The sequence below is a fragment of the Hibiscus syriacus genome, unplaced genomic scaffold (genome assembly GCF_006381635.1).
Source record: "Hibiscus syriacus cultivar Baekdansim isolate YM2019G1 unplaced genomic scaffold, ASM638163v2 tig00111027_pilon, whole genome shotgun sequence".
In the NCBI taxonomy this organism is placed as follows: domain Eukaryota; kingdom Viridiplantae; phylum Streptophyta; class Magnoliopsida; order Malvales; family Malvaceae; genus Hibiscus; species Hibiscus syriacus.
In genome coordinates this window covers 222,013-249,417 of record NW_024062960.1, presented here as the reverse complement: position 1 = coordinate 249,417, position 27,405 = coordinate 222,013, and the positions used below count along the sequence as shown (strand labels likewise).

The following is a 27,405-nucleotide window of genomic DNA, read 5'->3' as shown; positions in this document are numbered from 1 at the left end:
AAAACAATAACGTGTAATAGTTTGTGGGACCATTTTGTAACTTTTAATAGTCAATAGACTCAACAAAGCAACACCTTATGATCGGAGGATCATTTATTTACTTTACCCTAGTTTAATTGAAATATTGGGTTTACATGCTCTTTAAGTCTCTATCAATTTATAAATTGAGCAGATTGATCCTTCTCGAAAATAAGAATAATTTAATGTGCACAATTATATCAAATTAAAGTATAAAGACTCAAGTAAACAATATTTAGAGCATATGACTAAAAGCTCTTAGTTGACATCTCTCTTTCATAAGTTTTGGATTCAATACCCATTAGAAGTAAAAATTCTCTTTCCCCCTCCCCTAGGTAGGAATTATTAAAAAAGAAAAGTATAAAGACTAAACCAATAACCAATTAGTCTAGTGAGATAAGACATAAGGTCTGTTAAGCAACGTCAAAGGTTTGGGTGTGGATGTTGTGAAAAAAAAAGCAAGATTGAAGAATTACTTTCATAATATGCCTCTACAATATCTGATCTAGAGTAGTCGACTAATGGATTAGATATCGGTGATTATATTAAAAAAATATAAAGAATAAACCTAAAATTGAGGTATAATAGAGGGATGAATATTATTATTTGAACCTATTTTTTTTTTTTGAAATTTTAAGATAAGGAAGAAGGGGATTGATGGTAGATATGCAATACACTTATAATGTAATCCATGCCTTCGATAACGCTATCGTTAGCAAAAGGGGACATATCCTATCACTTTTGTCTCTGTTTCCAGACAAAATTAATTAATGCTTTTATTTATTTTTCCTTTTCTGGATTTTATTTGCATTATTAAGTATACTTCCACAAGAAAAATACAAAGTTAATTAATTTATATTTTTATTTGTTATAATTATATTTTAAAATATTAAATATTTTAAAAATAGATTTTTTAATATTATTAATGATATCCTCATTAAGAAATGTCGGCATAATTGATTTCAAATTTATCAAGTGCGAAATCAGGATGCATCGATTCAAAGATATTATGTTATATTGTCATTACGGGTAGTAATATATGTTGTACTTTTTTAATTAATCAATGTCTGGTCCAATAGATTTTTCTGATAAGTTTTTTAATAAAATAATATTTTATATATATTAAAATATTTTGTAGTCTTTCCTTTTATTAAGTTTTATATTTTGTTAAACAACATCCAAGGAGAATGTTACAAATCAGGATGTGGATCAATTTGTGAAACAAGTGGATGTCATTTATGAGTTGTAAAGTGTGATTAATTAGTATGAATGAGTTGTAAAATATAATTCATTAGTACGAATGAGTAATTTGACAACATATTTATACCTTTCAAAGTTCATGTCAGTTGTTCATATAATTAGAGTATATATATATACATATAAAAGAACATCCCTCGCAATTAGATTCATTTTTTTAATGACAAATGCAAATCCATTGAGAAATTATAACAACATGCTCGTTTACAAGGCTTCCTTTTTTGTTAAACACGAAAGGAACAGTATGCAGTATAATATAACTAAGGATGCAATGGGTTATATTATTTAGTATCCCGGAAACATTGGTGGAGGTGGCGATGAATACTCGAATCCCAAGTTTGGTGGGAGGGTAATGTCCGGTTTAGGTGGAGGTGGTGAGTGGACGGGTGGTGGTGGTGAGAGAACTGGAGGTGGTGGTGAGACAACTGGGGGTGGCTGAGAATGGACGGGTGGTGGAGGTGATAGAACTGGAGGGGGTGGTTGTGGTGAGTAGACAGGTGGTGGAGGTGATAGAACTGGAGGTGGTGGTGGTGGAGAGTAGACGGGTGGTGGGGGTGAGAGAACTGGAGGTGGCGGTGGTGGAGAGTAGACTGGGGGTGGAGGTGAGTAGACTGGTGTAGGTGGTGAATATACTGGAGGAGGTGGAGAGTAGACTGGTGGTGGTGAGTAGACAGGTAGTGGAGGTGATAGAACTGGAGGTTGTGGTGGTGGAGAGTAGACTGGTGGTGGTGAGTAGACAGCTGGTGGAGGTGATAGAACTGGAGGTGGTGGTGGTGGAGAGTAGACGGGTGGAGGGGCTGAGAGAACTGGAGGTGGTGGTGGTGAGTAGACTGGTGTAGGTGGTGAATATACTGGAGGAGGTGGAGAGTAGACTGGTGGTGGTGGGGAGGCGACAGGCACGGGCGGAGGTGGCGGAAATACCGGTGGCTTTGGTGGTGAAGACACTTTGCTGCACTTATCTTTACTACAATCCACCGGATTACTCACAACCGGTTGGCACTCTTCAGCGGATTTCTGTTGCGGCTGATCAGCCAAGCAGTTACCGGCACCGTCGAACACAATGTTCTTCCCTGGAGCTGCTCGGCAAGCATCGGCCTCATCTTGGAAATAGTTGTGAGAAAACGTAAAATTCTCCAACTTGGGCAGCTTGCAAACAGCTTCAGGCATCATTCCGGTAAGCTTATTACCGGAAATATCCAAGAATTCAATGCTCTCCATGCCGACAATGGTGTCCGGCAATGAGCCGACAAAATTGTTCGAGCTTACATCAAAGACCGTCACCTCCTTTAGCATCCCTAGTTCTGGTGGGAAGCAACCGCCGAGGTTATTATTCAGAAACAAAATCTGATTCAGATTCTTCATCTTGCCGATGCTGCGCGGAATGCACCCTTCGAATTTGTTATTGGCGAACACCACAACTGAGACTGTCGACGTGCCAATCGAGTCGGGGATGGTCGACGTGAACCGATTATTGTTCAGAAACAAGGCGTCCAATGGTTTCTCGAAGATCTCCGGTGGTAGTTGGCCTTCAAAATCATTGAACCTTATATCAATGTATCTAACCGAGGGCCAAGTGAGGACAACTTCAGGGAAAGGGCCAACGAACCGGTTGTTACTTATATCAAACTCGTACATAATTGTCATCTTAGATAACGTCTTGGGTACAATCCCACAAAACCTATTGCTATTTAGATGGATCAATGAAACATCGGTTAGCATCGCCAATTCGGCAGGGAGGTGTCCGGCGATATCTGCGTGGTTAAGATCAACCCCGGCCACGGTGCTAATGTTATTGTCATCCAACGCCTGTGCACAAAACACACCATTGTACGCACACATCGGGCCCGACCCAATTTCCGGTTTTATTTAAAGGATCCGAGTATATAGCCTTTTCAAGGCTTGAAGGCCAATGTAAGCTCTCTTAAGCCTATGGTTTGCAAATGTTTCCGTTACTTTAACCTCGTACTCGACCTCATCGGGTAGCTCATCATTTGGAGGTAGGCTTGTAAGCTGACGATGAACGATGAAAGCTACTTCGTCGTCTGTCAATGAAAAGGTGGATGTCGATAACGAACAAGAAAATAAGAGAAAGCAGCCAAAGCTATACAATCTTTGAAGGCTAGCCATCCTTGATGTACTAGGACGGCCTTGGAAATTGACGAGAGAACCATTGATGAAGGAAGGATTATATTGAGGCACATAAGAGGTACGGTTTCAACAACCATTGAGAAGTTTATGGGATGTTTGATCATGTTTTTAGGTCCAAATTGTTGGTTTCATTTAGACACCACACAGAGTTTGGAGGCCACCTATGATTTTGGAGACAAATATTGTAAGCCCCTAGATGGGAAACAAGCAAAAGCAAATGATTTGACCAAATTTCCTTCCAATTACATATATGGCAAAATACACCCGAAATCAGTTGATTATGTCAAAATAATCTTTCTGGTCCAAGAAATTTAAATTTTATAAAATAGTTACTAAGTTTATCAAAATTTATTATTATTTGTGATCATTCGATAAATTTAATTATTATTTTATAACATTTGAAAATTTAACGGTTACAAATTATTTTAACAATGTTCAATAACATACGAGGTATTATACCCCTTATTTCTAATGCTTGGCCGAATGACATGGTCAGACCTTCACATGTAATTTGTTCTATATTTTCCCTATGTTAGTATTAAATTATACTTTGGTCCAATCAAGCAAGGTTACGACCAATTTGATTTTTGTCATATATATTACTCAAATTCGACCTAATATATCGTCTCAAATGACTCAATTTATAAATATATTTAGATTATATAATAATAATAATAATTTATTGTTTTTCAAAAACTTCAAAATAAATATCAGTACGATAATATAGAGTAAATTTTATGGTCAATGTAATAAATTGAATTTATATAATAAAATAAGTTCTAACATAATTTTATAAAAACTCACGCCTCTGATATAAATAGGTTTTAAACTATATATTAATATTTGGTGTATTGGCTATGTATAATTTTATATATTATCAATAAATAAAAAAATTAAATAAATTAAGTTTTATAATTCTATGATGATGAATAGATACAGCGTTAGTGAATTACATATTAATTTAATTTTAAAATTAAATTTATTTAAATTAATTTTAATGATTTACCACCATATAATCATTGAGGATGCATATATAATTCATTTAAATTATGTTACGTGTCATTAATCAATTGGCTGAAATGTCATATCTCTTTTATAATATCATCATAAAAGATAAAAATGAAGGAAGAAAATTTTAAAGGTGGCTTCTAATTTAGAGTTAAAAATAAAAAAAATCTAGTTTAGGGGTCAATTTTCTTATCAAGCCAATGTTTAATGCGTCATCCTTTCTAACTTAATAAAAAGGGTGAACTACGTATTTAGTCAACTACATATTCCTACAATTATGTTTTGATCAAACAATTATTATTATTTTTAAAATCATACATAACATTACGTTTTTTGTTACTCGCCGTTAAAAAATTAACAATGATGATGATGTTATCATAAGCTAATTTCATGTCATCATTGAAAAAAATAAAAAAATTCACGTCAACAATTAAGTTTATTTTTAACGATGGGTGACCAATCACTGACCAAACGGAACAAAAACATAACATTAGTTATGATTATAGAAAACAAAATAGTTGAATGACCAAAATGGAATCACAGAAACAGATGGGTGACTAAATGCATAGTTTACACGGATAGAAAATGGCTTAAGTACTAAAGTTGAAAGAAGAAAATAAATTAGGGATTAAATTGAGTATTAAACCAAATTTTATCATGTTCTAACCCGACCCATTGACAGCTCCTCGTTCATCGTCTTATCTCTCTTTTCTTTCCTAGTCCAACGTGAACACTGCTGGAGCTGATCGAAGAAAATATTATATATGAAAATTACTTAATTATTCTCTGCCGATTATCTTTTTCTTCCATTCTAAGGAAGAATTTTGAAAATTCTGGGAATTCAAGGAATCAATTCCCCGAATTGGAAAAAAAAGTCAAAAAGTAAAGAAAAAAATCTAAAAAATTAAGCCTATGGAGACGATACAGGATCTGATCGAAGAAGCCAAAGTACGGACTGTTTGGTGGTTCATGGCTATCTTTGCCGTTACTTACTTCTTGTCTCGTAAGTTAACTGATGAGATTTCCAAAAAAGTAGTTATTTGCTCTATGTTCGTGGGTTTTTAGTTTTGAATGTATTTTGTGGTGAATTATTTAGTTTTACTTCGATTGGGGTACTTAAATTTCTTAGAATTGTTTTTTTTTTCTAGAGAGTTCTTTTGGACAATTCCCGTTTTTATCGGAATCAATTGATATTGGATTTAAGTTTCTATCAATTGATTAATTTAGGGTGATCTATTTGTGTTTTGTGGTAACGTGGATTAGTTTCTCTTGTAGGAATTGATTATAATTAATTTGTCTGAAGTTCTGCATTTGTTAATTGATGCAGATACAAGTACATCAATGTGGATGAATTTACCTATAGGGATTCTTATAGTCTCCGCATTGCGAATTTTAACTAATGAGGTTGAGTTCAAGTGGAAAATTAAACCAGTTCTTCCGCAAACTTATTTATCTCATTTGGAGAAGAAACAGTTGTCTGTGAATGATTCTCGTCTTTCTAGCACACCTCCTCGGCCCAAGTGGAAGAAGAAAATGATTCTCCTATGGTGGAGGTAGCGATCAATGAGTTTATTGATAAAATACTCAGGGACTTTGTTATTGATTTGTGGTATTCAGAGATTACTCCAGATAGGGAGTTCCCTGAGTTGATTCGTGCTGTGATTTTTGATGCTATTGGTGAAATATCAGGAAGGGTGAAAGAGATAAACCTTGTTGATTTGCTAACAAGGTAGGCTTTTAGTTTAAGAAGATTTTTCAATTGTAAAATTGTGACATTTTTAAAGCTCAAGGATTTCAATTGGTTGTCTAATGTTCCAGGGATATAGTTGATTTGATAGGGGATCACTTGGATCTGTTTAGAAGAAATCAAGCTGCAATAGGTGTTGATGTTATGGTAACACTGTCATCTGAAGAGAGGGATGAGAGATTGAAACACCATCTTATGATTTCTGAAGAGCTTCATCCTGCATTGATTTCACCAGAGAGTGAGTACAAGGTGTGAGTGGAGTGTTCCAATGAAGACACATTTGCTTTGCATTTTATGGTTTGTTTTTATTCCGTAAATTTTTTTCCAGGCTATTCAGCAGCTTATCGGTGGAGTTTTAGCGGTAGTATTGAGACAGCGAGAAGCTCAATGTCCTCTAGTTCGAACTATTGCTCGTGAGATTGTAACTTGCTTGGTAGTGCAACCTCTTTTGAGATTGGCAAGCCCGGGGTACATTATTGAGCTATGATTTGTTGTGTGTTTAATTCTAAGTTATAAGTACTTCATTGAAGTTGCAGTTCCAGTTAGCCGAGTTAGCCTAAACTTTAGGTCAAGGATTTCTCTGGTTGATTTGGAAATGCATTCCTATTAAGTGTTTATTTGGTTCTAAAAACAAGACAAATTGACTAGAATGTAGCCCATGATGCTTGTAATGACTTTTATAGTGGTTTCTTGATTACCCTCGTCCTCTTGATCTATTTAGTTAAAGAATAGGAGGAGAATGTTTAAAATGTTACTTATGATGATTCATTTTCCTGGGTATAAACTTTGGTAATTTCCTTAATAAATTTTCCTCTTTTTCCCCTTATGTTTTGTTGTCAGGTATATCAATGAAGTGATTGAATGTGTTTTACTTGCAATTAACAATGATACGAACAAGGTGGTGGTTGGTTTTGATCAGTCTTCAGTGGGAGTGCATGGGTGATTCTACCTTACATAAAAATGCATCCTCAAACAGTCAAGGAACTGATTGGACTTTGGCCAGAATTGACAATAGGAAAGAAACCTATTCAGATTGTTATAGATACGAGGAAGAATCAGCGCAGTCTCGACCAGCTGATTGGGCTCGAATATTAGAGGCAGCAACCCAACGAAGAACTGAAGTTCTTGCACCTGAAAATCTTGAAAACATGTGGACGAAAGGGAGAAACTACAAAAAGAAGAACAAAGATTTAAAAGAAGGATTTCAAGGCTCTATTCTAAAGGGTTCTGTGACAAAGAGTGTTGTATTAACAGGGAATTCAGGATGTGAAGTCTCTAACAACAAAATTGCAACTTCAACTGGAAGGGAAGAGAAAAATGTGATGCAACTTATGCTTGGTTCAACTCTTGACACTCAATTATGTGATAATAATACTACAGGTACAAAGTTGGGTTCAGAGTTTAACAAGTCGTCATCATTTGAAGGAGATCATCTTGTCAAAAAGTACAATGATACTAGCAATCAAGCAGCTGATGGAAATAAGAATAGACTTAAGAGATCCAGTAGTACCTCTGACTTGAAAGTCAAACCTCATATAAAGAAGACACTTACACGAGATATTGGAGGTTCTATTATTTCAGAGTTCTACAGCCCTAATGCTGGCGATCACAGCAAAGAATATAGTGGAAAGATTGCCTCAAATATAGTGCTTCAGAACGAGGGGCCACATATTCCAAAGCTTAGATGCCGGGTAAGTTTTCCTGTCAAAATTGCTGAGAGTTATGTTGATTCAGTTTTGATCTGCCACCTGAATCCAAATGCGACATGGGACCTAAATTAAGACAGCTTCTTGAGCTTGGTGGTGTTGAAATGTGATATGTAATTCGATTTGCTATTCCATGTCTACCTCTGCAGGTTATTGGAGCATACTTTGAGAAACTGGATCAAAAACCATTTGCAGTTTATTCAATTGCTGTGACAGATGTGGAAAACAAAACTTGGTTTGTTAAGAGAAGGTTTTATCTCACCAAACTGTTCTTGTACCTTTCTTTAAAAAAAAATACAAAAGCCATTTGTTTAAGGGTCTTTATTTGTTTGATTGCCCTTTGCTATTAGTCTTCAAGGTTTAAATCACTAGATATTCTTGTCAAGAGAAAAACTTGAAGATCCAAAAATTTTATTTATTTTCTTCTTCTTTTTTTTTTTTTTTTGCAGATACAGTAATTTTGAACGGTTGCATAGACATCTAAAAGAAATTCCTAATTATACATTACATTTGCCTCCAAAAACAATATTTCATCAAGCACTGAGGACGCTTTAGTCACCAGCGCTGCATTCAGCTTCACAAATATCTGCAAGTAAGTCACTTTTTTGGTAGTATATTTACTTTTAAACCTGTTGCTTCAATTAAGCTACCTTTTGGCAGGATCTGTTGTCTATAGCTAATGTGGCTGAACAGCATGAAGTGTGGGATTTTTAAGTGTTTCTTCTAAGGTGTGTATCTTTGTGACATATGGTGCTACTTTGTTTCTTATGGGTGGGATGAATGATTTCTGATTCTTCTTGTGGTTTTCTTTTGCTTTTGAAGAATTATGCTTTTGGAAAATCTTCATCAGTGATGAAATCCCTTGCAGGTATGTTGTTCCACTTCTTGGTTATCCACTTACCATGCTATTCTTGCTGTTTATACATTTGGGTTCTAGCTGTTGCCAACATTAGATATGTTGCATACCGTGGTATACTACATCACATCAAGATTGTCCAGAATAAACGGTTTAGAGATGCTCCAAGTGAGCCTCTATAAGTTTAGGAATGCAATGTGCATTACCTTCCCATCTGAAGTTGAATTTTGTTTGGTAGATGAGGTGTAGCAGTATTAGTTATTTCACTTTTTACAATGACGTGTTCTACCTATCTCAACTTTCAGAGAATTACTTATCTTGTTACTTGGTTAAAATTCTGCATCTGGTTCTTATATAAAAGGCATGCAAACCTGTCTTTTTGAGAAGGGACTCATGCACCTATCATTAAGCCAATTGGCTGGTGAAATGCAGTCTTTTCCATTTTACCTGTTAAGGTGATTACTGTTCTTAAGTTATCTGAAAATAATATCATATTTGTGTTGTTAGTCTTGTGACTGTGAACTCTTTAGTGTCTCATTAATATTTGAATCTATATGCTTGGTTGTCCTATGGCCTATTATCTTAGAATGGTAAATGATTATCCTTGTCCAATTTACTGTAAATCATACATGGATCTCATGGTTATTGATTGATTCTACCACTATGGTTTGAATTTTGTTTTAACTTGGCCGATTTCTTGCTGAATATTACAGATTTATTCCTGACTTTTTTCCAATTCTTATGAACAGTCAATGGGATGATGCCATGGATGATATTGTACGTCAATTTAGAGGGGTATCAGATGGGTTAATGCGCAAAGTAGTTGGTTCATCTTCTTTCCCTAGTGAAGCTTCTTCTTCAGTTGCTGACAGGACCTTGCCATGGCATTCAGATGAGATGGCTAAAGACATTTCTAGGCAAAGTAACTTAGAAACAATGAATAACATTTCTGATAACGAACTAGGTGACAAAGATGGTAGCCATGTTCTGGATGATAGATCTGGTTTACAAGGTCACGGCTGGCATTCAGACGATGAATTGAACTCAAAGTGTTTGCAGCCACAGGTGATAAAACATGGAGAGCGCAGCAATTCAGCTTCTGAGAAACAGGTTGTTAAACCTGAATTGCTTGGCCAGGGTGGATTTCCTGGAGTAAAATTTTCGGCGACCTCCAGCCATTTGGAGGATCCAGTTGGAATGCCTCCTGAGGTAACTAGATTCAGCTATGTTTTTATTTTATTTCATTTATCTTTTTAATTCCTACTGGTAATATGATTTTAGCTTATTCTAAGACATTGTTTCTCAACCAATACCTGGAAGCTTCAAATATTTACTAATCGAATTTTGTGCAGTGGACACCTCCTAATGTGAGCGTACCTTTGCTGAATCTAGTTGATAAGGTGTTTCAGCTTAAGAGAAGAGGCTGGCTACGGTGAGCTAAGTTTTTTTATTTTTTTCCATAGTTTTGAATTAATTAATTGCTAAAATGTTGTATTCTACTATTCAGTAATTATAATTTTAGAGAGCTTCACGTAAATTGATATTGGACCTTGTTCTTTGGTGTCACTAATGTTTGCTTACCTGTAATTTTGAGTAGTTTGTAAAATATGTTGTCACATTAGTCATATTTTTTTCATTTATTCAAACCGTATACATTGCAGTTTCAAAGGATAGGGTGAACTGGTTGATATGGTGACTTGATTACCTTTCTTGGAACTAGTAAAAATAATAATTTCTCGACTCTTCTGTTGTTCAATCTTTTAACATGGATTTAAATGCATCAAGTTATGGGCATGTTTGTCTGAATTATCAATTACTACTTAAAGCCTTTTCCTGTTTCCTTTTAGCCGGTGGCAACTGTCTGGTCTATCAGACTGTTATCTTGTTAAACTTCAATGTCATGTTATGATATTCTAAAATGATTTATTTCTGGATTCAGTTGGCATAAACATGTGCATGTTTTCATTAATGAAGGAGACAGGTCTTTTGGATATCTAAGCAAATATTACAGCTGGTGATGGAGGATGCCATTGATGATTGGCTTTTGAGGCAGATCTATTGGCTTCGGAGGGAGGACACTGTTGCCCAAGGCATTCGATGGATTCAAGATGTAAGGGCTGAACACTTTTAAGATATTTTGTAAGTTAACTAAGACTGTTAGTTGGCTCCGCATCGAATGCTGTAAGAGCATGACTTTTGTCATTATGCGCTACTGCTACCGGCATATGAACTTTAGATGGTTTCCCGTTTAATAAGGCTGTATCTATAATGATTGGATTGGACTAAAGGTGACATCTTTAACTTGAAATCTGTCTTTGAACGGGAACCATAAAAAGACTCTTGAAGAACCATGAACAAGTCTTCTGTTTCTATTAATTGTCTATTTTTTTCGGTAGGTTTTGTGGCCAGACGGTACATTCTTTACAAGATTGGAGAGCATTCATAGCAAATTTGGTGATACTCGTCCGGACCAGACACCTGCAGAGACCTCCAGCCAATTTAACGGGAGTGTTGCTTCTAAACCTGGGTCCTTTGAGCAACAACTTGAAGCTACTCGTAGGGCAAGAGACATCAAAAAAATGCTTTTCGGTAAGCATGTTTTTGAGTGAACTGGTATCATGTCAGCATCAGGTCAGAGAATATCTGCCATGACTGTAGGATCTGTGGTGGTTTACATGCTTGCCATCTGCTCGGTCATTGCTTCAAATGTTTCTAATTAAAACTTCTGAATAACTTTGTTCTCGTTTATCGATATAGTTTATGTTTTGAAAATCATTGACCATGTTTATTATTAAATAGCTCATGATCAACTGATCTGTAAATCTACATGTATTTTCCCTGGAGCTACGCTAAAAGATTTGACCTTTACGGCAGATGGAGCTCCAACAACCTTAGTTAGCTTGATCGGGCATAAACAATATCGACGGTGTCCAGAGACATCTATTATTTCACTCAGGTTGGTTTTTATCCGTCTGCCACATGTACCGTGACATCGATATTTTCGTATTTTCTTTAGTTTTGACTTTCTGAATGTATTTATATGCCATAATCCATTGCAGTCTACTATATGTGTGAAGCAACTTGCTTTTGCGATATTGGAACTTCTACTCGTATCGATTTTCCCGGAGCTGCAGGATCTTGTGAAGGAACTTCATGGCAAGAAACAAATTAAAGTCTCCTAGAAAGTTCCAGTTTCGGGATCCGCCCGTATTTTTGTGTATTTTTTTTTCGTTTTGTGTCTTAACTAACATTGCCAGTGTGATTTAGGGAATAGGTTTTGTTTTCATGTTGTAAATTTAAAGGAATGTGGATATAGCCTGTACATGGGAATTTGTTATTTGGTTCGTGTTGGGATTGGGACAATTCAGGAAAAGAGTGTTTGATACCCATCATTCTTTCTTAATGATTATTTTTTTGTTTTATTTGATTTTCTTTTAACGATATGTGTTAATGTTTTCACTTGATATGAACCAAATTATTCAAATGATTTTTTTCCGATTTCGGTGATCAAAATGAAAGTGTTATAAAAGTGCAGGGATCATTAGTATTGTTTACCCTTATATCAATATATACGCGCGAGTTTGTTCAGGAACAGGGGGATATTCAATCCTATATTGATGATCGATGATTTGGTGTAAACTTTTATCGTTTCACTTATTCTTCGGCCGTTTAACGAAGTAGATCAAGTGTTTTAAAAAATGCTGACCATAAATTTAATTTCAATTTCAATTTTAATATATTATTTTTACATTTAAAATATAAATTGTCAATAAAAAATACAATGTGTTGTATGTTTCTATTTGAACGTAAATAATTAATTGGTAAAATATACAAATGGTCTCTCGAATATAGGATACTATTTTATTGAGTCATTTGACTATTAAAAATTATAAAATAGTCTCTCGACTATAGGATATTATTTTGTTGAGTCACTCGACTATTAAAAGTTACAAAATGATCTCAACTATTTATTATGATCTAAACTTGTCATTTTTTGTTAAAAAAATTAAATGTTGTCTGATCTGGACGTTAACATGCTGACTGAGATATGATAGTCATTTGAGATTATAAGATCATATTTTATTATATCTCAATCAGCAGGTTAACGTCCAACTCAGACTGTAGTCAATTTTTTAACATAAAATGATAAGTTTGAAATATATAATAGTTGAATGACAATTTTATAACTTTTAATAATCGAGAGATTATTTTATAACTTTTGATAATAAAAAACTCAATAAAATAGTGCCATGTAATCAAAGATTATTTGTCTATTTTACATATAATTAAGATACCATTAATTATAAATTTCAGTGTACGGTGGATTTGAGTAGGGGTGTGCAAATTCAGGTACCCAGATTTTCGGGTACCCGATTTTCGGGTACCTGGAATTTTCGGGTCGATGATTTCTCAGCCCGTGTCCCGACCTGAATATTACGGGTATTCGGTAATCGGGTACCTGGATTTTGCGAGTATCCGGTAATCGGGTATCCGATACCCGATTTTTAATTTTTTATTTCTAAATTATTAATTTAAAAGGGTAATTTTGCACACCCATAGATTTGAGCCCCACATTAGAAAAGGTTGGTGGGTACAAGTGTTGGTGCCACGTGAAAAAGAAGCAATCTTTTATTATTATTATTGCAAGAAACATAGAAAGTATACAAAAGAAACATAAAAATCCTGTTGTCTCACAGGAGTTTTGATGGTCAAAGAAAACAATGTCACAATCATTGGGTCCATCTTTGCCTAAGAGCAACAAATCCTGCATCTTCTACAAGTTAATGGTGCCCTCCATTCTTCAAGACAAGAAGCTAGTTAAGTTTTTTCTCTCTCTGTTTGGTTCCTGGGAAAAGTTTACAAATTTTCTGCAAATTTAAAGTGGTTTTTGAACTGTGGTAGTTAAAAGAAGAGAAATTTGAGGTGTTTGTATCATAATTAACCCATTTTTGGTCTGTAAAACAGTTCCCAATCTCAAGAATGGCTTGGATCATCTACACCAGTCTTTGATCTTTCCCCCATGAGATTGAAACTGAGGGAAATTTACTCAGAAAGTTAATTTTTTTTCTTTCTCTCTGTTTTTTCTCTTTGATTTCTTGGTTTTTTTTGGTGAGGTTTTGGAGATATGTTATTTACGAGAGTGTCGGATACAGTTACGTTTCTGTTTCGAATTTTTTTGAAGATCATATCTTCATATTCATGTATCGAACACGAGCGTCGGATATTATTGTTGTTGGTAAAAGTTATCCCACGTTGATAAGCTACGCATTATCTAAGAAAGGGTCAGTTTCTCTAATTGAGATAGTACATAAGCTTGAGGTTCGATTTCACTTTCGAAGTTCGGAAATCAATTTTCGAAAATCGATTTCCGAAAATCATCAATGACTGAGACTAGCATTTGTGTTTCAGCTGCAACATTTGAACAATAAGAACATGTTTTGTTGTTTCTTCTGCAATAAAACTGAATGATGAACCAATGCTGTGATATCTCTTCGATTCTGACTTGGTTTTTGTACTCGCAGAGGATCCCAAATAAGTTCATTAAGAGATTCGGCGATGAACTCTCTTCGATTGCTATGCTCACCGTTCCCGGTGGCCGGCAATGGCTAGTGGAATTGTGGAAAGTGTAAACAATAATTATTCACTTTCATTAAAATTATTATTATTATTATTATTATATATTATTATTATTTAAATAAAATACAAGCCCAAGACCCAGAGGCCCGTTTTACAAATCTTGGAGGCCCAGACCCAATCCAAGCCCAAACAGATAACTCAAACCCTTTAGGGTTTGTATCATTCATGCTAGGGTTTCAAACCCTAGCCCCCAGCCGCCTCCAAGATTCCAGAACATCCACGCGGCACCACCTCCACATCCAGCCACCGTTGCTGACGTTTCCACTGCCAGGTGACCCAACCAGATGCTGCCGACGCCTTGCTGTCACTACGCCGTCTCAATGAAGCCTCCAGAAGTGCTGTGTGTCATCGCCCCATGTCGAGCTCTATGGTGAGTCACCACCATAGCTATGGTGACTCACCGAGAAACCCTTCTGTGACCGGTCCAAGACAAGCACTGGAGGTGGCTATAAAAGCCACCACACCTACGAGACAGAAAAGACAGTGAGCAAGAACGAAGAACATACCAACCAAAACATAATCGACAGCAAAAAGAGAGGAGAGACGAAGAACAAGCCACAACAGCGAGCCAAACAACACCCATAGCAGCGAATCGAAAACAAAGAGAGAAGAAAGGAAAAGACTTACCCTCGAGAAGCCTAAGCATAGCCGGAAACTGTGTAAAAACCGAGGTAAAACCGTCGGTTTGTTTTATAGATTTACTCCGATTAGGAGATTTTTAAGGAAAACTAAGGCTAGGTTCGGCTTTAGGGGGTTTAGAGCTCCGTTTTGGGGTATTTTGGGATTTTTCGGCCACTGTGACGGTGGCCGACGTTGGTGACCGACGTCGGAGCACGGCTGTCGACCGGTTTTGGGGTATTTATACCCTCTCCCAAACGACGCCGTTTTGGGGGAGGGTATCTGTGTAATTTCCCTTTTGGGAAAATCATTTCCGTAACCCCCACAGATTCATAACATTGCAATTTAGTCACAAGAATTAATTGTTAATCCTTTTAATTTAATCTCGTAATTTTATTTTATTTTATTTTAGTCCCTATCTGCATATATATTTATTTAGGGTAAATACCTAATTTAGTCCCTTACAGTTTAGTAATTATCATTTTAACCCGAATTAATTAAATAAGGCTAAATTACATTATTAGCACTTAGATCTTTTTATTATTCGATTTAGAACCTTTAATTTTAATAATGACCACTTTAATCACCTATTAATAATTAGGGTTAATTACATCATTAGTAATTATATTTTTTATAATAATATAAATAAGGGCTGTAAAATTTTAATTTTTATTATTTTAATATGTTTTAGTCAATATTTAATTGCAATTTAATTTGTATTATTATCATTTCAGTTCCAATATGTTTAAATGATTACTTTAATTATTATTTTATTATTTTAGTCATATATATATATATATATTTGTTTAATTGATAATATTTATTTATTTTTAATATCAAAGAAAAAGATAGTCTTAAAGCAACTGGATGTCCATTTTATGATATTTTTAAATAAATATTTTATTTTTATCAATTATATATATTAATCTAATTTTTATTATTTTTAAATATTTTATTAATATTTATTTATTTATTTTAAGGAAAGAGTTATTTTAAAGCACCTAGAAACCCTTTTATGATATTTCTAAGTAAATAAGTATCTTGTTTAAAAAATAGATATTAATATATTATATTAATAAATTTAAAATAACAGGATTATAAATTAAATATATCTTTGAACTTTTAAATTTTCAATAATATAGACAATTTATAATTAATAAGTACCAATTTTGGGCGTTGTAGGGGTGTTAATCATTCTCTAAACGTAACCGACCACGAATCCATTTTTATTTCTAAAAAGAATGAATTTTTGGTTAAACGCAGATCAGTTTTATCTTTTAAATTATGTTTTATTCAAAACTATTTTAAAAGATAATTTTTAGGTATTCGACCTACCTGACCCAAAAGGCCGATGGTGACTCCCAAAACTTTTTTTTCAAAATCATTTTTTATCCATATTATTTTTCCCGCCAAATAAATATTTCGTGCCCGGGCGAAAACCGGTTACGACAGCTTGGCGACTCCCCTGGGGACTGTCAAACTTTAAAATTAATTATAAATTGTCTCTATTAATTAGAAATTAAAAAATTCATTTATTTAATTTTTAATTCTTTTATTTCAAATTTTTATTAATTATGATTTTCATAATAATTTTTATATTTTATATTTTATATTTTTACTTTATTTTCATATATTAAATTTTTCATTTAATTATTTGTCAAAGGTTTGAATATTTCTCCTCACACGCAACACTTGAATTGCATAACATAAGCTTTCTAATCAAGCTTGTCCCTTTTAAGTGGGAGTGAAAGTGACATCTTCGTGAGAATTTATTCTCCGTGTCAGACCTAGCAAGTAACTTTCGGGATTCATATGCTCTATGTCTTCGTGAGAATTTATTCTCTGTGTCAGGCATAGAGAAGTGTATCCCCTCGAATTGAACTCGATCCACTTTAGTCTGTGATGGACTAGGATTGAGGGTTGGCAGTCCAAGGGGGCATCAACAAGGACAATTCGAGTACCTTTACTCCTAGAATTGAAACCCTGCATATAATAAACCCTAAAAACTCTCCCGATCTGAAACCATGCCGAAATTTTGTTAGTAGGTATACACAAAGGAGAAATAAGCTCTAGCTTTTAATTTATTTTATTTCCTTTTCTTTTTCCTGAATAAATGCATGCGAACCAGAAATCATGCGGTTAGGTTAATTTTTTCAAACAAAGCATGGAACTAGAAAGCATGAGGTTAAGATTTATACCTTGATAGATAGATTTTTTTTTCATTAGTTGGTACTAACTATTCTATTTTTTCTTATTTTTTCATGCATGTTACATTACTCTAATCTGTTCATATTGATTTCTTTTGTTTGCATTGCATGATCATGGTATAACCAAAAGGTGTTTACTTGAAATACTGTTCATCATATTGGAAAGAAATCGTAAATGGACAAAAAGTTTTATGATCAAACAAAATATGATGCGGCCAAGAAAAGACATCCTGAGGGAACTCTGAAGATAGAGGAGAGCTATGCATCCAAATATCGTATGCCCATTGAAGAGCAAAAGGAGATACGAGAAATAAGAGAGCAGATGTCCAAGATGATGGATAGAATATCTGTTTTGGCCAAAAGAGAAGAGATTCCTGCACAGAAATAGAGAAAGCTTAATGAAGATAATCCTGCAATTTCAGATATGCAAGGGACTTCTGATCCTAACCGATTTGAGAAGTTGCAGACAATCATTATTTGTATTCACAAGTTGTCTGGAGATATTCAGGAAATGGTGACAACTGTAAAAGCTCCCAAAGATGAGAAGAAATCATATAATCTGAAATCAACGAAGTTTAGTCTGCTCCCGACGTCTAAAACTCAGGTTCAATCCAAGGTAAAAGGCGGTTCTCATTTTTATGCTATCCCTATATCATATAAAGATATGTATGAAAAACTACTTGAAGCACGAGAAGTGACCCCGTACTATATAAAATCATTCCAACCTCCGTATCCGAATTGGTATAACATCAATATTTATTGTAAATATCATGCCGGAGCTCAAGGACATACCATTGAGAATTGTCTTTCCTTCAAACTTCGAGTCCAAAGTCTTTTGGATAAGGGAATCTTGCAGTTTATGATAAATGATCAACCTAGTTTGGTAATTGAAGATCCTTCCAGATCAACACCAAATGTATTCAAAAGTAATAGCATCAGTAGGGACGTCCAGAAGGAAGAAGATTTGCTGAGGTTCGAAGCTCAAATATGTTATTTGAATGATCAAAACGATAAATTGATCACCGAAATGGAAAGCATACAGGAAGATTTCCAGAAGGTCAGTCAAGCCTTTCAAAATGATGATATAGGGAACACCCCAGAAGAGTGGATAACAGGGGTCACCAAATTGAAGAAGAACTGTAACATACATGAAGGACGAGCTAAGAAGTTTTATCATAATTCACGAGTTGCAGAAGAAAGATGCAATACGTCTGTTAGTGAATTGAAAAGATTTCAAGTCGAAAATCAAATGTTGAATAGTGCTATGACCAACATGGAAGTTTTATATCAGATTCATCAGTATGAGATTGATACTGAATTAAAAGCCACTATCGACAAGAACAAGACATTGAAGAAATGTTTAGATGATTTTGGAGATCTTGTACGAGAACTCTGTAACCATAAAGATTCCCTTACAAGGAAAAATGAGCAACATTGCCTACAACTCCGGGAATTGACACAGAAGATGAAGGAAAAAGACACTGTCATGAAGGAAGCTGCTGTTCAAGCAAGCAACATGGCTCATAAGCTGGTGGACATAGCTGGCTTCGTGAGAGAATTAAAGCAGATTGATAACTCCACACCTGAGCATGAGTGGAAGTTAATTTGGCTTTTAAGGGAAATAGAGAAGTTAGGAGTGAAAGCTATCCTCTACATATAAAAGTTTTGTTTGATGTACCGAAGCTTTTGTGTTCAATGAAATCTGTACTAAGATGATCACTCTTGAGTAACACCTTTTCATACATGCATTTGCATTTCACATCTTTGCATTTTTCATTTTGTATTTATACTTTTATGTTTACATCTTTGAATTGCACATTTTGCATTCTTATATTTGACATTTATGCATTTTTGCATTTACATTACATTTTTTTATTTAAGTATTGTTATATACATTAAATATAAAAACATGTAAATAATTAATGAAAGGTTTTGTAACAGTAAAACCAAGGTCATTCATTCATTTTACTTTACCATCATCATGAAAATAATGGAGCAATCTTATGAGGGACTACAAGATCAGTGGCTAGAACAATTGACAGGGTTACCTCAGGATATAAGGAAAGAAGCATCAGATTCAGTACCAGATGGATCAAATCAAATTATTCAGTGTGTGGCATCTGATAAAGAAGAGATAACTGCTAAAGAGAAACCGTGCTATCAGATGGAAAAGTCGAGAAAGATAATATACCCTGGGGCATCCCACTCGAACCCAAAGAATAGCCTCATTAATTATTCACAATATGAGGAGAGAGTCAAGAGGGCGGAGAAAGCAATCAGAAACAGGAAAGATATTAGTGCCCATCACAAAGAATTAGAAACAAGAGAGCTCAGCTTGGTTCCAGATTTGGTTATTCCCCATGATTTCAAAATGCCAAATTTTGAGAAATATGATGGCACCAGTTGTCCCTTAATCCATCTGAGAATGTTTTACAGAAAAATGGAAGGATATTTAAGTTCTGATGATCTGTTAATTCACTCTTTCCAGGATAGCCTCGTTGGCCCAACAGTAGTCTGGTATAATCAGTTGACCCAAGAACATATCAAGAGATGGGTTGATTTAGCTGATGCATTTTTGTGACAATATATGTATGTTAAAGGCTTAGCTCTAACACGTATGGATCTTCAAAGAGTAAAAAAGAAAACCAATAAAAGATTTCAAGAATATGCCTTAAGATGGAGAGGAGTGGCGGCACAAGTTCAACCTCCCATATTAGAAGAAGAAATATCACGTATGTTTCGTGATTCCCTTCCAGCGCCTTTCTTCGAGTTAATGCAGGCAAATCCGACAAAGGAATTCGAGAATCTTGTGACAAGTGGAGATTTAATTGAGAATGTATTCAGTGAAGAAAACTCAAAAGTCACATCCAGGAGCCCGACGGATTAAAAAGCAAAAGCTTATCATGTGAATGAGTGTCGCATCCAGTGTCCTCGCAATTGCAAAAGAAAAAGAGCAAGTAACTGTTCGGATCGACCAAAGAAAGTCATGCGATCAAGAAAAACTTTGGAAGTGTTCCAAACTTCCATTTCAGACTTGTATCCTCATTTGGTTAAAGGTCAATACATCACACCAAGACCAACTAAAGTGACACCAAACCCTTCTGCTCATATCTATGATTAAGATAGTGTTTGTAATTTTCACTTGGGGGTAAAGGGGGATTCTACAGGAAATTGTAGGCCACTGTTAAAAGAACTTGAGATGCTTGTTGACAAAGGGGTTTTGACACAAGAAATGATCAAGAAATGGGGGGCAAATGAGGAAAAGAACCCTGATCCTATTACATACCCAATATTTTAGGAATAACGAGGCATGATGCATAAACAAGTGGAAGTGTTATCTACCACTGTAGTACTTTCTATTTTCAGCATCTTGTTTGAACTTGTTTTTTTGTTCCTTTCTCCACCTTTTGTGCAATAAATAAATGTGTATTGCTTTTATGGTTATGAGCAAGGAATCAAGTTTTAACCTTAAGATTATTGAGTATCAAGTAGATTAAATATTCTTTTAATTTTTCAAGAGTTATAGATCTTTGGCAAGTGGTAAAATTATATCTTCCATATCCCATCCAACGCCAATTACTCGACCCGTACCAAAACCAAATTCTGACACTACAATTATCTGAGACTCTGAAGAAATGTCTCTACCTGTTTTTGAGACACTCACTCTAGATGTTTATCTTCTCGGGTAGAATTGATTGATGACACTACATTCCACCATATACATGACTTCATAAGTCACACATTTGCCCTTCCAAATACAAAACCATCATAAACCAAAAAAAACCTCAAAAAAACCAAACTTTCAATTATCCGGGAATCTTCCTGCAAGAAGAGACGAGATGAGGCATCATAGACCAACTTATCGAAGATAATTTTGAGTGATTGGGACATACTCAAAGAAGAAGGAAAACGTGATTGATTGAAATAAATATATCATGCATTAATTACATTTTTTCATATAAATAAAGTTAATCTTGAATATTCATCCCCCTGTGGATACCTCTTTTTACAAAGGTTTCTGTGTATGAGATGATGAACGGCATTGTTTCATTTATCCTTTAATATATATATATATATATATCCTTTGTTGTCCTCATTTGAGCCTGAATGATTTTTCTTCTAATTCAACCCTAACCAAGGATCACCCTCCACATTGGGGGTAAAGTGAAGGATATTTGCTCACAAGAATAAAGATTGTCAATACAGTTTTATTACGAAGACAAGTTTCCATGAAGTCAAGAAAGTTTTGAACTACAAGGTATGTCAAATACAGAGTGCTTGAAGATCAATCCAATCAAGAATAATGGAAAATCTCTAAAATGCAAAAGGAAAAGGAGGTGCTCAAAGCAATTGAAGTATTATACTCATCCAGTAAAGAAAGAAGAAGGAAAAAAGAAAAAAAAGAAAAAAAAAATAAAAATAAAAGAAAAAGAAAAAGAAAAAAAAGAAAATTGAATCAAGATGGGTGACTTATTGAGCCTCAAGTTACAAGGTTGATCAAGTACAAACAAGAAGAGCAAGAAATGTTGGAGATATGAGAAAATGGAAATGAATCCAAAATTTGGCAGTCTAGAGGGATCCAGATGATGGAAAAATCCCCAACAAAGCAGATCCAAGTTAAGCAAGGCAAGGTGAAGGCATCGAAATGAATTGATCCTTGGTTTGATTACCTTTAAACACTTATTTGGGCCTTTTTATCCCTTTCTTTCGTAACCATAAGCCATGACCAACGTTACGTACCTGAAAAGTCCATTCTAATCATACATGGATTTCTAAGTGAAAGAGAATATCTTCAGATTTCATTCCGCCTCTCAAGATTGATTTTTATTTGTAAAAATTGGTTTTTAAAATCTTTAATGCATGATATGAAAAATGATAAAAGGGGGTCCAAGATGTAAATTGTCAAAAATAGCATCTTGAAACTAAAGGAGGATTCGAGTTGAAAACCTGAAAAGGCGGCTCGAATATTAAATGGTGCAACAACGACATAAGAGACGATCTTAAGCTCTTAATGAAGTACTTCACATCTCAAAGATGTTCCTGAGAGTCAGACACAAGAAATATCTCTACGAGATGAGCATAACAACGAGAAGTATTTCTACAAGATGAGCATAACAATAATTTCTTCAAGTTAACCCAAAGAGACATATATGCTGGACTAACCTAAGAGACCTTACTTTACCAGAATCCACCTACACTTTAAATCAGTCAATAGTTTTGATACTTGCCATAGGACTATGATTTTTCAATGAGTTAAAAAAGTAGTTGATTTATTTGATATTTATTAATTTCATTTCTTATGATTTCATTCTATTGTGAACCTGTAAAGGACAATACTTTACAAAATTCTGTCATTCTTCAATAAAAAAAAGGAGAAAAAACATTTTCAAACAAGACAGTCTCAAATGAGGAAGGTCCTTGAAGCAAGTTGTTGCCTATTCTACCTCTATTGAAGAGAAAGAATAAGTCAGACCAAAATGATGAAGCACTCTTGAAATCAAGTGGTCTGAGAAGCCAGAAAGTTTGGAGAATTGAACTTATGATGCTCTCCTGTGACATTATCAGCAACTTATCAAGAATGATTACCTTGTTCTAAAGGGAGATACTGAAAGACATTCACTTTAGTAGCCATTGCAAGAAAAGGTTATTACATGGAATGCCACCGACAACAAGGTCGAATTCGACAAATCTACTCATCAATTGCTCTAACCGATCATCATTCAGTTCTTGCACATCTGTTTTCAAAGGTATGCCAAGACAGTAGAAGGCAACCTCTACATCCCTGATTCTAGAGAAAAGAGACAGGACATTGATACCACCGGGGAACATGTCTCTAGCAGATCCTCCTCCTCGTGTATGGTTTTTAGGGAAACCTAGAAGCATTTCCACCTCATCAGGTTCAAGTGGAGCAACTTTATTCCTTCCAACCCATACCAGATTCCATTTTCAGCACTCATCAAGAACATACTTCTGGACACTCGAAGATGGCTCATCGTCATAAGCTTCAAGAGCCTTACAGCTCATTTCTGTCAATTTGGCACTTACTGTACATGTTTGTAAACAGTTCAACTTTGTTCTTGGATCCCAGGAAGGCACCATTTCTTTGTCAATGGAAAAATATCATGTATGGTGCGTGGAGTAAGCAGAATAAGAGAAAATTTGTTCTCGATTGGCAGATTATGAATATAGCTCCGTTTTCGGGTAGTAGCACAAAAATGCTTCGAATCTACAAATTCTGGCTCTACATCGAATAAGTACTGTGATATTCCAGTCCAAATATCAACTGGAGGAAGTGCCACGTTCTCGTAGTAGAAATAAAGAGGCCCAATATCATTTTCTGAAGTGTTATTTGAGTTATCTGATCAGATTCGGTAAAAACCCCAAAACCAATCATTGGATTTAGAAGATGAACTGCACAATTGTCTTCATTAAAAAGCTTCTTTTCAAGCTTCCTCTGCTTCTTCCTTTTCAAAAATCATAGCCCGAGTTTCGCCTTTGCTTGTAATTTGGGGTCATTGCATAATAAATTCCTATCTTCTACCGGAAGAAGTGCGTCAGCAGCCTCAGCCATTTGATCAGCAAATATAAAATCTGTCAACTCTGCAATTGATGAATCCGTACCACATCTCTCCATGGCTATTGAAGCCTCAACATCTGAGTATCCCATTTTCGTCAAGTATAACAGTTTATTCTCCTCATCAGAATCAGAATTCAGGATTTCCTCGGTATCAGAAGAACTATCAATATTTGTGAAATCATCCTGAAAGATCACTTCATAATCAGATGAGTAGTTATCAGAATCAACATGTTGCATGGGTGTGGATTTTCAAGAGCCTGTATATATAGTCTTGCTATTGCATCAGATTATTGTTCACATGAATTGGTTTCTCTCTCACAGAAAAGTATATTACAGAAATAGCCTTCACTGAAAACAAGGTTCACTATGTCAACCTGGAATGGATTACCAAGCGATTTATACTGCTATGTCCGACTAGAATCCTTCAGAAAAGACACATATCTCAGACGTTTTTGTCAGAATAATTGAGTACTTCTTAAATTTGTGACAACATGAAGAGAACTCCTCCAGTTACCTGACAACACTGTTGTTTAGTGACACCAGAATGAGAGTATTCAGAATAAACAGATTTGGAGCACGAATAAAAGCCACAAGTACCTACAACAGTTCATTGTCAAAATTGGACCTCGTTCGGATCATGATATTCTATACAAACCGACATTAAGAGTGAATCAGAAGCAGAATATTGGGGCATCTCGAAAGCCCATTTCAGACAGAAATATTTCATGTGGGGCATCCTGAGGGCACATGTTGGTATGAATATTTGGGCATTTTTGAAGGCTCATCTCAACAAGAAATAATGTGAATGCATTTTTAATATCTGTATCAGCAAATGTTGGGGCATTTCAAAGGCCACTTCACACAGATCCATGTGGGGCATTTTGAAGGCTCATATCAATAAGAAGCAAATGTTGGGGCATGCTGAAAGCCCATTTCAATCAGAATCAGAAATGTTGATGTATTTTGAATGTCTTCATCAGAAAATGTTGGGGCATCTTGAAGGCTCATATCATCCTGTGTCAAGATCATTGATTGAGCAAATATTTCCAATGAGACGGAAACATATGAAGAATGAAAATGGTGAAACAATGATAGTCGAGCTGACTATACATAATTGCTTCTTTCGTCAGGCAGTTGCATTATGGTCCTGTTGTTGAACAAATATCTATTCAGCAAGTGTGGTTTCAAATACCCAATCTTCTTAACTAAGTGTCACATGACAGTGTGTTCTTTAAGCTACATCACAGTTGCATAGATAAAGATGGTCCCCAGGCAGACTATTCGATCCAGGGTTCAGTTTCTCAAAATCTCGACTTTGAATTTTGTATTTTGTGTGTCGATGATGACTGGAAATATTTCTTTGAGATTCCTGACAGTTAGTTTCAATCATGCTGTTGAGATCACGAAGTTATTTTTCACATCAGTGTTTGTTTACTTGATGATATTGAACAAATAAATAGGCTCAGCTTATGTTATTCTTATTCTCGTTGTTACTGGGGTTATCATTGTCAGCTAGGCTGAACTGAGTTTTCATCCATTTGGTTTTATCATGTGCGTTTCATCCCCAGCAGCAAGAATTACTTGGACCTCTTTCTGTACATGGTTCATATAGCTGAAGTGTTTCTACTTTCTAGAATTCTCATTACAGAAGAAAATGTGATCAGTATTACACTTGCCCTTTCCCGGGATGATATCAAGAGCAATTAGTGTCTCTTATTCAATTCGACACTAGCATATCTTATGGATTTGACCAACTTTTTGGTCATACCAATATCTCATTTGTATTCCCACTGAGTTTTGTTCTCAAGTGGTCTTGTGACATCATACAAAAGCTTTAAACACTGTGCAAAGAGTTTTCCTGACCAGCAATCCAAGCAGAAGCCACAGGAAAGGGTGAATGTGTTGTCAAATACGAACCAATAATTATGGTGCTACACCAATGTTGTGATCATATGGTTTCCATCTATTGATCCAAGATGAAGTCTGTTTTCTTCAACCCCAAGATTAGAAATGAGATATTATGAAGATTTCTTTCCACAGAAGGAGAGCTGAAATTTTAACAACAAGAAACTAGTGGCGCCAACTAAGGTTGAACGACAGGTTGTTGTAAATAAATATTTCCGCCAAATAAATATTTCGTGCCCGGGCGAAAGCGGGTTACGACATAAAGATAACAAGAAGATATGGCTCGACAGTGGTTGGAATACGTTTGTTGAACATTATTCCATATGCATTGGGTACTTCTTGGTCTTCAAATACGAAGGGAATTCTCGTTTCGATGTTAATGTGTATAATCTGAAAGCTTCGGAGATCGACTATCTGCCGAATAATCTAAATAATTCGCCGGAACCGGTTTGTAATCCGCATTTAAAAGACGTGGAAGATGGTGGCTTTGCTGATAAGAATGTTGATGAATGTCTACATCATGATAGGAAGAGATATACGAACTCTACATGCCTGCATCCAGAAAATGAACTTTGTGATTTACGAGCAATGTCTTGATCTACCCGAGACAAAGGCATTCAGTTTAATGGGGTTGAGCTTACGAGTACTGGAGATGAAGTCGGACTGTGTTTCTCGAACGAAACACAACGAATCAATGATGCTATAAAACAAGAACCCGATCTGAGTAAGATCGATGAACTCGAATGCTTTCTTTTATAGGGTGTTACTGATAGACTTTTCTTGTGCTAATTCATTGAAGATATGGATGAACATGGGCCGTTATGGAAAATCAAAGTGAAAGACGAGCTTCCTGCCCCGAACCCTCCTAGTGTTACCCTGAGGCGGAGAGATGTGACGGTAGAAGGAAAACAGTGTGCGTTTCATGCGGCTTTGATGTTCAAACCCGACAATCCTTTCTGCAGGGTTATCTTACGACCATCCTACGTATACAAGAGAGTACTTCTAGTAAGCTATGTTACTCAGACTCGCTCCTTTGACATCATTTCTCGATTGGAGCTTCGAAACATATTCTAGACTAACGTTGTTTCTCCTTTCGTATCCACAGTATTTGCCCCGCTGCTTTGCTCAGAAGTACATGAACGGAGTCGACGGGGTTATAACGCTCGGACGAGGGAAAATGGCCAGTCCAATGTGTTTATTGTAACAATAATTTGAAGTTCAGCAAAGGATGGGCCGAATTCGTCATGGATAATGATTTAGACGAAGGAGATGTTTGCATATTCGATCTGATTAATACGAAAGAGATCATGCTGAAAGTTACCATATTCGAGCTTTTCAACGGAGTAATCCGATCGTCGACTAGATAATACCATCAGGTACATCTTCCGAGTAGGTTATTTTAATGACATTGAACTTCACTGTGGTAGCTTATAAATGTGTATAAAATCCTAGAGAAGTTTGAGTAGTAACTCAGCTGCTTTATTGGTATATTTGCAACTTGGTGTATGGAACTATAGACTCTGAAACTTTGATGATATATGAATGGCTCAGGTGTTTTGTATATCGATACTAACCCTTAAAAACTCACATTTTCAAGACTAAATCAAGGAGGATGTGATTTTTTTTTCAAATTTAAGGTTCAATTACACTTTTAGTCCTTCACTTTTCACCCACAAATCAAAAATCTCATTTTTGCACTCAATTGGACAAATTTATCATCC

The 27,405-nt window shown here is 35.4% G+C and overlaps 2 long non-coding RNA genes and 2 pseudogenes across 3 annotated transcripts; 3 read left to right on the top strand and 1 right to left on the bottom strand.

Annotated features, from left to right (window-relative positions):
* Positions 1 to 1,458: 1,458 nt before the first annotated feature.
* On the bottom strand, positions 1,459 to 3,402 carry LOC120150854 (annotated as a pseudogene).
* A 1,932-nt stretch (positions 3,403 to 5,334) lies between these two features.
* LOC120150877 lies at positions 5,335 to 11,946 on the top strand (annotated as a pseudogene).
* Positions 11,947 to 13,401: 1,455 nt separating this feature from the next.
* On the top strand, positions 13,402 to 14,365 carry LOC120151052. The gene is made up of 2 exons (XR_005518585.1): positions 13,402 to 13,557; positions 14,263 to 14,365. It is a non-coding gene; the product is annotated as an uncharacterized LOC120151052 (long non-coding RNA).
* Positions 14,366 to 25,951: 11,586 nt separating this feature from the next.
* Positions 25,952 to 27,149, top strand: LOC120151051. 2 transcript variants are annotated; one of them, XR_005518584.1, is made up of 3 exons: positions 25,952 to 26,408; positions 26,484 to 26,689; positions 26,790 to 27,149. It is a non-coding gene; the product is annotated as an uncharacterized LOC120151051 (long non-coding RNA). The 2 variants fall into 2 exon arrangements; XR_005518583.1 differs by having other exon boundaries at positions 26,484 to 27,149.
* The last annotated feature ends 256 nt before the right edge of the window (positions 27,150 to 27,405 follow it).